Source organism: Peromyscus leucopus, chromosome X (genome assembly GCF_004664715.2).
Source record: "Peromyscus leucopus breed LL Stock chromosome X, UCI_PerLeu_2.1, whole genome shotgun sequence".
NCBI lineage: Eukaryota > Metazoa > Chordata > Mammalia > Rodentia > Cricetidae > Peromyscus > Peromyscus leucopus.
In genome coordinates, this window is record NC_051083.1 from 112805020 (window position 1) to 112813133 (window position 8114).

Consider the following 8114-nt stretch of genomic DNA (forward strand, 5'->3'; position numbering starts at 1 on the left):
GTAATTCTTGTCTGAAGTATCAAACTTCATGCTACTTTATCGAAAAAACAAAATAAATCCCATCTGTTCACTCATAAACTCAAAAATGTAGCTTTTTTTTTTTTTAGAATATACTACTATGTCTTAGTTAGACTGTTGCTTCCAGGCTCTGCAAAAGGATGTGTTTCCCATCACCCCAGACACCCTTCTTCATTCTCTATATGGTCAGTGTAGTGTCTTCTATTTGGTTATCAGCATTTGTTTGTAAAGAAGGACAGTGTGACCTCCCAGGCAGGAGGACCCTTTGAGTGAAGAAAGCCGTTAGCAAATCAATCCTAAAGTGATTTATTTCCAAGCAGTAGATAGCAAGGAGGCAGTGTATATTTATCATTTGGACAAGGCCTTAATAAAGATAAATTCAGAGTTTGAGTTTCTCTAAGAAAGTGGCTTTAACTTCCGACATATGCCAAAATGCACTTCACAGCTAATTAGGTGGTATTCATGCCTTACAACTGAGTTGTAGTTAGGCAGTAGGATAGTAATGTTTTCTACATTTAGATATGCCATTGATGGTCTGAAAAATCAAGGACCCTTGAAACTAAAAAGGAATGTCAAGAGTTAAATTCAAGATCTTCAAAGACAATAATTAATGTGTGTTCATTAAAAAATCCAGGTAAGACTTTGCTCAGCCACATTATAGAGGATGTGGGAACAGAAAGCTATTCTTATCTCCATGTGATTAATAAAATAATCATTGCTGAACTACATTTTTAATTGTATCTCCTGCCATACAGACATGGTAATACAAATATAGGCTAAAATATTAGGACTGACTCTATTATCAAAAGCATTTCAGAAACTGTCTTGAAAATATGAACCTAAACCAGAGTAAAACAAGCAAGGTACATACAGAATGAAACTTAGGGAGGTCCTTCTACTTGGTCAGCAAGAGAGTCAGTACCTCCAAAATTTGGTTCCTTTGAGATCTCGATAGCCTCATCCTAGTCCCTGCCCTGTTGATAATGTTTCTGTTCTTGAACTATAATCTTCTACATCCAGCTGAAAGAGTGTAAAGAACAAAAATATATTGTACTTAGAAAATCATGTACAGATGTGGACAATACTTATTAGAACATATGGTGATAATACCATAAATCCTTATATAGCATCACTGTATGGAAAGACAAGCATCAGTGTAACTTAATACCATGTCTGAATATCCATGTGACACTGCCAAGGAGAAACTCTGCAGGTGAAAGTAAGGGTTCCTAGAGTTCTATGGATTGTGACTAGTGCATTAGTTGATTGCACCTAAGGGCTAATATAAAACAAAACTGATATCTTCAATTATGCTGTTGCAGAAACCTGGATAACATGACTCATTTGCTTGCCTATTAGTTCCTTCTCTGTCATTGTAACAAAATGCCCAACCGAAACCACTTAGAGAGTAAAGATTTATATTGGCTCACAGATTCATAGTTTGGAAAGCAGAACAAAGCTATTGATGGTAGGGATTTGTAGAAGAAATAGCTCACCACATGGCAGCTAGAATTAGGACCCAACTATAACCTTCAAAGGTCCATTCCTAACAGCCTACTTCTGTCAGCTAGGGCCTACCTCATGAAGATTCCATAGCCTCCCAAAATAATAGACTAGCTGAGGAAGAAGAACTCAAAACATAAAACGGTAGGGGGCAGTTCATATTTAAATCATGACAGCTTGTGAAATCTTTCCTTATATAATATCCAAAAGGGATCCTCAGCCTTCTCTTATTCTAATATAAATTCCAAGTTGAAAATAATTCCAGTTAGGAGTTTCATCTTGCAGGCAGAATGTGGAGGAGACTTTCAGGTCTACTTACTTACTCCATGTGACTAGCATAGATTACAAAGTAACTTCTGTCTTAAACTGTACACATATCATCTCTTCTTCCACTCTAAGCTCCATGACCCAGACCATGACTGCATGTATCAGAACTGAGAAATGGGGGATAAAATGTTGCCAAGTTGAGAGTAATCATTTTCATTTGCTTTCATTGGAACCCAACTTGAGATTTTACAAATGGAAGGTCACTGCGTGTTTGCAGGGGAAAGAAAAAAAAAGCCACCCCTTCAACAAAATTGATCAAATTTGCTCATGAAATGTGGGGACGGACACACACACACACACACACACACACACACACACACACACATCACTGTTGTTAAACAGAGAGGCTCTTGGAAGAGTGCATTCCAAACATAGGCATTAGCATTTCCTTTGAAAGAGTCACAGCACACTGAAAGGAAAGTCCTTGATAAAATGTGATTTCCATTTGCTGAGTTTCACTTAGCTCAGCTTTCTGGCATTTTCTCTTAGCCTGGCTAGACTTAGAGGTTTTCAATGGACCATTTTCAAACTAGTAATTAGACTAAGCAGAGTCCTGAAACTAGCATAAGTCATGTTGCCCTTCTCAAGTTTATGCTCAACTCTGAATGAGTTGAAGTCACTCATCAATTATTCAAGTAGTTATTAATTACCAGTAAGTGTTCAAGGCTTTATTCTTGGTGCTAGAGGGAGTCAGGGTGAAAGTGACAGATGCCAAAGAAATTTAGAGACTGTTATGGGAACTGTCTAGTATGGAGGCTAAGATATGCATATGAATAGCGAATATGGAGTACAAAGGTTACACCTCACATGAGAGAAACAGAAAATAGTACATTCAAAGTATGTTCTGTTGATGAATACATGGGTATCATCTGGGAGCTTGTTAGAAATATAGATTCTCAACCCCTAGCCCTGACCAATTGATCCAGACTCTGTAGTCTTAAAAAGATCCATAGGTTAGTCTTATATTCATTACAATTTGAAAAGCCCCATAACTATAGTAGTACAGAGAAAGGAGAAATTCTTCCAGCTTAGGGGTCAGGAAAAGCCTGAAGGAACATGACACCTGGGGTATACTTTAAGAATGTAGCACAAATTTCGAGAGAGCTATCAAAATTTGTCCAGTGCTTTTTCCATGCATGTGACTAGGTCCAATTTCCTAGGCCTTCTTGCAGCTGTATGAAAATGTAACTAACTTCCAATGTGATATGATTGGAGTAGCACATTCTACTTCCAAAAGAGTGGAATTGTCTTATTCACTCTTCCATCTTTTTATAGTGTGCCATGGGTGAAGTGGCACAACCCTGACTACTCAGATGAAGACCACACGCAAGGGGACAGTGTAGCAATGGTTTATTCATTTGACAACATATAAGGGGCCTAATTTCCTGAATCACCATGCAAAACAGAAATAGTGGTAACCTGAGATTCTCAAACCAAAACTACTACATGAGAGAGAAATGAACTTCTCAAATCTTAATCCACTTTATGTTCTCTTTGTTTGTTACAAGTGACTGTGTTTACTCCAACATGCAATCAGAGAGAAAGTAAGAAGGATAGACTGGTTGAGAGAGTAACATAAGCAGACCCAGAGGTACATGTACATGTGTATGGAATATTGAAGGATCATAATAATGTGTCTGGCTGATGCACATGGTGTTTGAATTTGTAATATCAAATCAAATTAGAAAGGCAAGTAAAAAAAACAGATTACAGTTGATGGTAACAAGGAGGCACTAATAATCTAAGGAGGGAATGAGGCAATGTTTGAGGGAAATATTCTGAGAAGTGTGTTTGGAGAGAACAGGGTAAAAAATCTACTTATGTTGTTACAAGAGACAATCTGAATGATAGTAAAAACCTCAGAGAGAGCCAGGCATGATGGTCCATTATAGGACGAAATGCTAAACATTCATATTAATAAAAAAACCTAGAGCCAGATATTGGGGTTAAAACCTGAGAGATCAAAGGAATAGGAAAACCCACAGCTAACTCACCTCACCAACTCTGCAGCTTCCAAAGGGACCTACTTCCTGTATACCCATACCTATATTCCTTTCTGTTCTGTTAACTCATTTCCTATCTCTGCCCAGCTACATCACTTCCTCTTCCTGCCCAGTTCTGTCACTTCCTGTCTGTCTGTTCAGACCTCCAGACCTTTATGGTTAACTAGTGTTGGAATTTAAGGTGTCTGCCACCACACCTGGCTCTGTTCCCAGTGTGGCCTTGAACTCACAGAGATCCATACAGATCCCTGACTCCCGAGTGATAGGATTGAAGGCATGTGCTACCATTGCCTGACCTCTATGTTTACTATAGTGGCTGGCTTTTTCCTCTGATCCTCAGATAAACTTTATTGGGGGACACAGATAAAATATCACCACAGCTCATCCCTGTTATCCCAGCACTGAGAAGAAAGAATACTGCTGTGAGTAAGTATGAAGCAACACTGGGCTACAGAGTGAGAACTTGTCTCAAAACAAACAAACAAACAAACAAACAAAATCTTCATGTGGAATATGACAATGCAAGTGCCCAAATTCTCAAATTTGTTCCAAAATTCTCAAACCTATTCTAAAAATCTTATAAAGATTTTGTGCACTCAGAGTCAGAAATAATGATTGAGGTCCTAGTAAAGAGTAAAATTACTCATTCAATAGACCTATAGTAAATCATTAGCAGAGGTCTTTGAATGCAGATTTTGGAAAAAAGAAAAAATGTACATATATAAAAGTATCATCATCAACAAAAGTCACTTTGTAAAATTATGGAAATATATTCATCTTTCTTAGCATTCCTAGAAATTAAACTAAAGTGGATTTTTATGAATCAAATACAGACTTCTCAATGAGAACTTCACACTTCTCGGCTGCATTGTCTTTGACTAATTCCCTGCAATAAACATTTGACCTTAGTTGTTTTGACCCATACTCTGTTATACCCCAAGGGCAATATACTGTTCACTGAAATTAAATTTGTTTATATTTATTTTTTGCATTGATGTATTGATTTTCTCTGTGTGTGTCACTATATGGAAAGTCAGAGAACAACTCGCAGAGTCAGTTTCTCCTTCCAACATTTAGATTCCAGGGATTGAACTTGGGTCATTAGGCTTAGTACCCAAGAGCCTTTCCCATCCTAAGAGCCACCTCCCCAAGCAAAGGCAGAACATTCTTTACTAAGTCATTTGTCTATATTTAAATTGTAAAGAACTTATATATTTTTCTTCAGACAATTTGGGTATTTTCATATGAGGTATATTTTAAAATAGCTCATATGTACTAGAAAATAAATAAGTTTTGTGAAACAATACTCCAAGCTGGTAACTAGATAGAATTCCAGGATTATAATGAGATCCAACTGAAGCACTCCTAAGGGTGTGAGCACACAAATATTGAACTTGAAAATTACAAGCTTCAAGAGTGTAGAGAGTGCACTAAAGAAGTTGATTGAAATCAATTACCCTCTTGAAAATTAGGAGGTGTTCAGAGAACAATTAGGAAGAATCCAATCCATATTCATTAATACAAAGTGGGTCCCCAAATGACAGAGATATCTGCTGTGATTAACAAAGTTTTTTTTAAAGGACAGCCTCATAAAAGAGACAGGCATGGGAAAGGCTTACAGAGCACAATACTCACTGATATTCGTACTTTATAGTAGAAAGAAGTTATAATCTAGTTAATGGTGGGATATATTTATTAATACAATCATGTAACATGCAATGGTATTTTGATCATTGACAGACGTCTCATGCTAATGTAAAAACCATATAGCCTAGGGGTTTTTTTTTTTTTGTTTTTTGTTTTGTTTTTTTTTTCCGTGACAGGGTTTCTCTGTGTAGCTTTGCGCCTTTCCTGGAACTCACTTGGTATTCCAGGCTGGCCTTGAACTCACAGAGATCCGCCTGCCTCTGCCTCCCGAGTCCTGGGATTAAAGGCGTGCGCCACCACCGCCCGGCTAGCCTAGGTATTTATACAGTGAGGTTTATATGTATACTCTGAAATGTTTGTGCAATGATGATGAAATTTCCTAATGATGTATTTCTCAAAACCTGAGTCCATTGTTTAGCAAAATTGTGGACCACAAGTGAAGAAATTCAATTCTATTATGTGCACATACTGGAGAAAACCTCATTTTCTCTGTCCCCATGACCCATTAGATAACTTGATAGCTGTCTTATTCCTTTTAGGCTACTGCAACAACATCCAACAGACTAAGTTTCTTATGAACAATTAGAAACATATTTCTCATAATTATGGAGGCTAGGAAGTCCCAGATTGATATATTTGTAGATGTACTGTTTAGTAAGGGCCTATTTCTGACATCTACTTTATAAGGACACTAATCTTAATTAGTTATACTGGGCATTCAAACCGGGTCTTGGAAATGCCAGGTAGGCATTCTTCTACCTTACTAATCCCATTCATGCATGTTCCATCCTCATGACATAATCACCTTCCATAAGCCTCATTCTTTAGTAGGAAGGTAGAAATTTGACATATAAATTTATGAAGGAGAGATACAGACATTCAGTCCATAGATGTAATATTCCACATGCTAGGTCACAGCCTAAATATAAGCAGAAGAGGATGTCCCTTATACCTTTGAATAAGCCACTAACCAGAAAGTTCTGCCTCACAAGGCTGGCATTATCCAGATAGTTTCAGAATTCAATTCCAGCTGTATGACATGAATTCTAGTTCTAATCAAATGCCCATCATCTACTTGCTGTGGATCCCTGAGTGAATCATCAACCTCTTTGTAAAATGCTGATGAAGCACTTGTCAATCTCACAAAATTGTTTAATTATCAAATACATTTGCATGTGTGAAGATTGACTGTTGCTATGCAATGTAAGTACAAAGGATTTTTACAGTTTTACTTTGTTCAAGGTATTATGCTAAGTTATTCTTTGCAACTATTATACAGAAATGAGTTTTGTTATTGTTCCATTGGATAGATAAGCAAATGAAACCTTGGAGAGTAGTCCAAGATCACACAGCTAGCAAATGGCAAAGGCATAATGTTATGTCAAGCACATTGATTCTAAAACTCTAAAGCACTGCAGTGTACTAACTTGCAAAATAAATATTTACAACTGCAAAGTATTTTGTCCCCTTTTTGTTGTTATCCCATTATACATTATAGGTTACCATGTAAGTTTACATATTTCCTCATTCAACCAACACCACAGTATTACAAGTTTAGAAAACACCCCTACACATAAAATAAAAATAAAGTGGGGCTAGAGAGATGGCTCAGCAGTTAAGAACACTGACCACAATTCCAGAGGACTGGGGTTCAATTCCCAGCACCCACATGATGGCTCACAACTGCTGATAACTCCAGTTCTAGAGGACCTGACACCATCACACAGACGTACATGCAGGCAAAACACCACTGCACATAAAATAAAAATAAATAAATTTTAAAACTGCTTTAAAATAAAGAAAATGGATTCTTCCTCTCCCGCCAGCTATCAATTGCCAATAGTTCCTCAGATGGGGTAGGATTTCATGTCCACCTCCTCCTCTCCATCCTGGAATTTAATCTGTCTTTACCTTGCACAGGTCTTGTAAATCTGGTTATTTTAAAATAGATTTAAGTTTGGGTTCTAAGATGTTATTATACTAAACAACCATGTTAGGTCTCAGGCTCAGATCTAATCAGGTACTTGATGAAATCTCTGAGCATTCAAATGAATTCATTAATGACCATCCTAAAAATGGATTGAATATTTAAATCATTTTGATAGACTGAACCTCATACACCATTCAGTGGTAAACCCATACCCAAGTACTATTCAATAGTACAATATATACCATTTACAAAAGCATGCATCTGTGGATTGTTGTGGGTTATTTCTACACTGTGTGAAGATGTATTGTTGTGATTAGTTTAATAAAGAGCTGAATGGCCAATAGCTAGGCAGGATAGCTAGGCAGAATTTCCAGAGAGAAAAAGAAGAAGGGGAATCTAGGTGTGCAGATTATGCCAGGAGACGCCAAGAGACATGGAGAGGAAACAGGAGGTGCAAGATGGAAGAGAGGTAATGCCATGTGATACAATGAATGGGTTAATTTAAATTTTAAGAGCTAGTTAGGAACAAGACTAAGTTATAGGCTGAGCTTTCATAATTAATAAGAAGTCTCCATGTCATTATTTGGGAGCTGGCTGGCAGGACAGAAAAAAGACTCCTTACAGTAGATTTTTTTAACTGCCATAAGCAGTCTTTAATTCACAATTCTTTATCAGTGAATACATGA